Source organism: Cornus florida, unplaced genomic scaffold, assembly GCF_030987335.1.
Source record: "Cornus florida cultivar Cherokee Brave unplaced genomic scaffold, ASM3098733v1 CherokeeBrave_3.0.0_Hap2_Chr09, whole genome shotgun sequence".
In the NCBI taxonomy this organism is placed as follows: Eukaryota; Viridiplantae; Streptophyta; class Magnoliopsida; order Cornales; family Cornaceae; genus Cornus; species Cornus florida.
This window is the reverse complement of record NW_026775579.1, coordinates 38,177,833-38,184,403: the sequence shown is the minus strand read 5'-3', so window position 1 is coordinate 38,184,403 and position 6,571 is coordinate 38,177,833.

Below are 6,571 nucleotides of genomic sequence, written 5' to 3'. Positions count from 1 at the left end.
AAAACTAAATAAAACAATTAATAAAGAATTAAAGAACACAATTAAGCAAACAAAATTAAACTAAGTAAAACAATTAAATAATTAAAGTCAATAAACAGGTCAACTAAACAACTAATTACAATTAAATCAATTAAACATTAAATAAAACAATTAATGAAAAGAAAATAATTAATCAAAATACTAAGACTATCCTTTTGAAAATTAGGGGTATTACATTCTTCCTCCCTAACAAAAGGAATTCCGTTCTCGGAATTCGCTCTTACCTTTTTCCAAAATTTCAAGAAATTGCGAGCAACTGACATCCTCCCGTTCCCAAGTAGACTCAGCCTCATTGTGATGACTCCATTGGACATGAACCAAAAGAATAACCTTATTACAAAGGATCTGATCCCGATGATCTACAATATGACACAGTGGTTCCAAATAAGTTGTATTTGGCTGCAACTCAATCTCCCCAACATTGATATGCTGATACCGATCCTCATCTTGTAGAAATTTCCGCAACATGGAAACATGAAACACGTTGTGGACGCGATCCAAAGTATCCGGAAGTGCCAACCGATAAGCAACAACTCCAATACGATCCGTAATCATGAATGGACCGACAAATCGCGGTGACAACTTCCCTTTCTTCCCAAAGCGCATAACACCCTTCATAGGAGACACTTTAAGTAGAACCTGATCCCCAACCTGAAACTCCAATGCTCGAGTACGACGATCAGCATAGCTCTTCTGCCTACTTTGGGCAGTACGCATGCGATCTCGAATAAGAGCTATCTTTTCAGAAGTATCCTTGATGAACTCAAGACCCAAGATTCTGCTCTCACCAACTCCATCCAACAAACAGGCGATCTACAGGGTCGGCCGTATAGCGCCTCAAATGGTGCCATCCCAATAGTCTTCTGAAAACTATTGTTATAAGCAAACTCCACAAGCGGTAAGTAATCCTCCCAGTGGCCCTTGAAATCAAGAACACACGACCGAAGCATATCCTCCATAATCTGATTCACCCGCTCAGTCTGTCCATCAGTCTGAGGATGATAAGCAGTGCTAAGATGCAACTTTGTACCCAAAGCCTGCTGAAAACTCTTCCAGAATCCCGACACAAAGCTCGAATCCCTGTCCGATATGATAGACAACGGAATGCCATGCAACTTCACAATCTCTGAAATGTAAAGCCTCGCCAACTGCTCCGAAGTGAAGTCAGTGCGAATAGGCAAGAAGTGAGCTGATTTCGTCAGTCTGTCCACAATAACCCAAATGGAATTGTGATCCTTGAAGGAATTTGGCAAGCCTTCCATAAAATCCATACATATACTCTCCTATTTCCACTCTGGTATCGGTAGTGGCTGTAAAGCTCCTGGCGGCCTCTGATGATCAATCTTGACCATTTGACAAGTACTACATTGTGAGACAAAAAGAGCAATGTCCCTCTTTATACCTGCCCACCAAAACTACCGCTTCATATCTTGATACATCTTATCGCCTCATGGATGAACAGAGAACTCAGAGTAGTAAGTCTCAGTCATCACATCCTTCCTCAAATCATCAGCAGAAGGTACCACTAACCGTCCCTTGTACCGCAAACCTCCATCAGCCTCAACATAGTAGAATGGAACCTCTCTAGAAGCTATCTCTACGACCTTGTCGACACACTACTGATCGGTGAGTTGTGCTTGTAAAACCTTGTGAATGATGGAAGGTGTAACCACCATGCAAGCCATAAAAGCGTCTGACAACTCATCTACATTCTTTAAAGCATTCCACTAAGTAGTGAATAGAGCAGAAAGACTACCGACAGGTCGGCGACTGAGTGCATCTGCCACCACATTCGCCTTCCCTGGATGATATTGTATGGAAAAGTGATAGTCTCCCACAAACTCCAACAATCTAGGCTGTCTCATATTCAGCTCCCGCTGAGTGAACAAATACTACAGACTCTTGTGATCACTAAACAACTTAAAGGACTCACCCAACAGATAATGCCTCCAAATGCGTAAGGCAAAGACCACAGTTGCAAATTCCAAATCATGTGTTGGATAATTAAGCTCATGAGGCTTAAGCTTCCGAGATCCATAAGGATTCGGTCGCTCCTCCTGTATCAAAACACATCTAAGACCCTGCAACGAAGCATCTGTGTATACAAGATACTCTATCCCACTCTATGGGGTAGACAAAATCGATGCAGAAGTCAACTTAGTTTTCAGCTCGTTAAATGTTATTTGACAATGTTCATCCCACACGAACTGTATCAGATGGGTGAGAGGTCCCGCTATTTTTGAGAACCCCTGGATGAACCTCCTGTAATATCCTGCTAAACCGAGAAAACTCCGAATCTTGGTAGGTGAAGTAGGTTGTCCCCCCTCAACCACTGCTGAAACCTTGGCCGGATCCGCTGCAATTTCCCTTTCGGACACTACGTGACCCAAAAACTTCACCTCCCGTTGCCAAAATTCACACTTCTCGAACTTGGCATACCACTGGTGCTCACGAAGTGTTTGCAACACAATCCATAGATGTCTAACATGACCGACCTCTGATCTCGAGTAAATCAAAATGTCATCTATGAAGACAATGACAAATTGATCCAAGTAAGCCCTGAAGACTCTGTTCATTAAATCTATGAAAACCGCTGGTGCATTAGTCAACCCAAACGGCATCACCCGAAACTCATAAGATCTATATCTAGTGAGAAACACTGTCCTTGGAACATCCTGCTCCCGAACCCAAAGTTGATGATATCCAGACCGCAGATCAATCTTAAAGAAATAAGTAGCTCCCTTCAACTGATCAAACAAGTCATCAATCCTGGGCAAAGGATATTTGTTATGAATCGTAAACTTATTCAACTCCCTGTAATCTATACACAAGCGAAGCGAACCATCCTTCTTCTTCATAAACAAAATCGGTGCTCCCCAGGGTGAAGTACTCCGGTGAATGAAACCCTGGCTGAGTAACTGCTGAATCTGATCCCTCAGCTCGTGCATCTCTACCGGTGCCATCCTATATGGTGCCCTAGTAATAGGGGTAGTGCCTGGAGTTACGTCTATCACGAAATCAATCTCGCGACTAGGTGGCAACCCTGGAATCTCCTGAAATACATCCGGGAAATCCTGTACAATCAATATGCTATCCAACGATACAATAGTCCCCTACTCCCTTTCCTCCTCCACATGGAACAAATAGGTGCTACTGACCCCGCTAGAACGTGTCATAGCGACGACGTACATGTCCTGACCAGGTATGGTAAACATAATAGACCTATCAAAATAATTAAATTGGGCATGGTAGTGAGACAACTAATCCATCCCAAGTATCACATCATAAGTGTGTATGTCCAGGACCAATAGATTGGCTAAAAACCTGAGTTTGCCAATATCTAGTGCCACATGCCCATCACTCTCATGAAGAATGGTTGTATCGCCCAATGGTGTAGAAATACCCTGAGGTCTAGTGCATACACTCATCCTCATCCCAGATAATACAACAAAAGTCCTAGCTACAAATGAGTGTGTAGCACCCGTATCAAATAAAACACATCCATGAAAACTATGTATAGGAAACTTACCCTTAACAACCTGAGGTGCCTGTATATCCTGTGGCATGAGGTTGTACACCCTGCCATAATGTAACTACTGCGGTGCCTGTCCCTGAGGCTGCGGCGGTGCTGGTAAAGCCAGATGTGTCTGTCCCTGAATCCGAGGAACCTGTGGAGCTGGTAAAGGCACTGGCGCCCTCTGTCCCTGCTGCACATGCTGTCCCTGTCCCTATCTTGGTCCTTGTCCCTGTCTGACTGTAGGACACTGCCTGGAAGTGTGACCATACTCCTCACAAGTGTAACAACTACTCTGGAAAGTACCGAATGGCCTCCTCTGTCGGTTAGCCTGTGGCTGACCCTGTCCTGCCTGTGGTCCCCCATTCTGCTGTCGCTGAACAGGTGCCATATCCCTAGGAGCATCTGAACCCCCCTTGTGCTTCTTCCAAGGCTGCTGTCTCTGGAATTTGCCCTTATCGTTCTGTCGGTGCCCTTGTCGTTCTTTCTCAGCTGACTGATTAGTAGAGTCTCTGTCACCCCGCTTCTCACCCTTGGCCTGTCTGATGTCCACAGTCAATTGATACTGCTGTAGAGCAGCGTCTACCACCTGAACATAGGTAGTATAGGCTGGACTACTTGTAATAGCTCTCTTGATAGACCACATCAGTCCCTTGACAAAGCTATTGTACTTCTTCTCTTCTGTATCCACCTCCTCCGGTGCAAAGAGAGACAAGTGTGTGAACTGCTGCTCATACTCTGCCACTGTCATATTCCCCTGCTGCAGATTTAGAAACTCAGTCTTCATGGCTGCCCTGACTGAATAAGGAAAATACTTTTCTTCAAAGCGTGTACTGAACTCCCCATAAGTCAAAGCCATCATCTCCTCTATGGTGGTAACTGACTCCTACCATTACAGTGCATCCCTAACTAGCTTGAAGGTAGCAAACATCTGCTTTTGAACCTCTGTGCACTGAACCAAGCGAAGATGTCGCTCAATGTCCTGTTTACACTGGTGAGTTGCTCTCGCATCGGTGGAGCCTGTGAACTCAGGTGGGCTCCCCTTTATGAAAGAACTTCTTGCCTCTCCCACGTATCAGTCTGAACAACCGGTGCTAGTAGCGGTGCCGGCTGTACCTGAGGCTGATTCCAAAGTGCAGCTATTACCCCAGCCTCTATAGCCCGAGCAACAAGGTCATTGAGGTGTGGAGGAATCTCTGGATCCCCGACCTGGTCCAGAGTCTGCTGAACATTCCCCTGTTCCTCCTGAAACTGACCCATGTCATCTTGAAACCCAAGCCTTTGCTGCTCTTCCTCTATTTGCTGATGCCGTAGGAGATATTGTTACCTGCGTGCCGCTCTCCTTTCCTTCCTATTTCTTTGCATGTTCTGTCCGTTTCTAGCGTTAACCATCTGTTAACACGAAAAGACAGACATCAGTACCATTTTTATAGGAACCGTAAGGAATATAATGAATCCTAACTTAAGCTCTAATCAAGAAACCGCTACGCGAAAGACTTAATACGAAACATCCTAGAGACACTTGAACCTGGCTTTGATACCAACTGTGATACCGCTCGGATCCGAGACACGGGTTGATCAGGCCCAGGCCCAAACCCAAACCCGAGGGATATCAAACAATTAATATTTTATAACGAACACGGATTAAAAAAGAAATAAGAATTTAGTTTTAAAAGCTGGAAGAAACTAAAATATAAAATTCTTTAATAAATAAATACTTAAATCCGGTAATCCAAAACTCCATAGGTTAACAACTCAGGAATCCATCTCAAGTGGACCCTTAATAAAAATCCAAACCGAACTAAAATAACTGATAAAACATCCAGAAGTAAGCTACGATGAGAAATCCTACATCGTCGGTAGAGTGAATAGAAACCTCTGCTCGGCACGACCACGTCTAAGTCTGGAACTGTCGTATACCTGAAAAATAGAAGTGGGTCAAGCCCACGCGTAAGTTCTATACTACTACAATCCAAACAGAGGCTCGATACGCATGTACACCCTAAACAATTCAACAATAGCTAATAGTCCGTAAATATATATATATAAATAGTCACACTAAAGGACTCTTACTGGAATACAGGCCGGTCTCAACCTGAATAGAGGTAACATGCTAAAACGCACATGAAGTAGGCATGTGTACCTAAACCTAAACAGGGTACACCTCCAACCATCGTATCCAGCTATGCATCCCAAAGCATATACGCTCCCTAACAGTTGATCCTGAGACTCAAGCTCATATCGAGGTACCATAACAATATATTTAAAATCCATCATGTATCCCAGTAGTGCCGCTCAACTAGTCGTTGCCATGACACTACAATCTATATGAATTAACTTTTAGTTAATCCAATTCTTAATCCAGGGTAGGTAGGTTTAATATTTTGAAACCAAACCGTCCCTAGTATACCACCATCCCATACCGGTGTATACTATCCAATCATCCAGTAGTTGATCATACAGACGACTACAATAAGTATCAACTAAATCCATACCTCCACTTATGATACTAACAGTCATAATGTAAGCATCAATAAACACAGTTAACCTTATACATAAATATATTCAGCTTTATACCTATCACTGATACTAATCCATTATAGTGTAAGCATTAATTAACTTAATCACAGTATATACATAAACCTACTCAGTTTAGGTTGTTCCATAAAATCTGATATAATGCTAGGATTATTGCAAATTATCATCCAACACTTAGCAGGTGTTATTACAGACATTTAAAGTAAACATCAACAAAGTACATGATCGGTTGGTCATTTAACATCAACCTTCGCAATAGCACGAATCATTGTAAAATAGGGCTATTGGTCGGGTAAGTCAAACCACAGGGACTACGCTAGTCTAATACAACCTAAATGTCTAGAATCATTCTTAGAATGATGAAGGGTGTATAGAGGTTTTGTTGGATGTCACTTAAGCTAGGAAATTAAAAGTGCATAAAACAATAAATTGCAAGAATTCAAGGGAGTGAGTACAAGTAAAGAAGGCTAGGGAAATGAA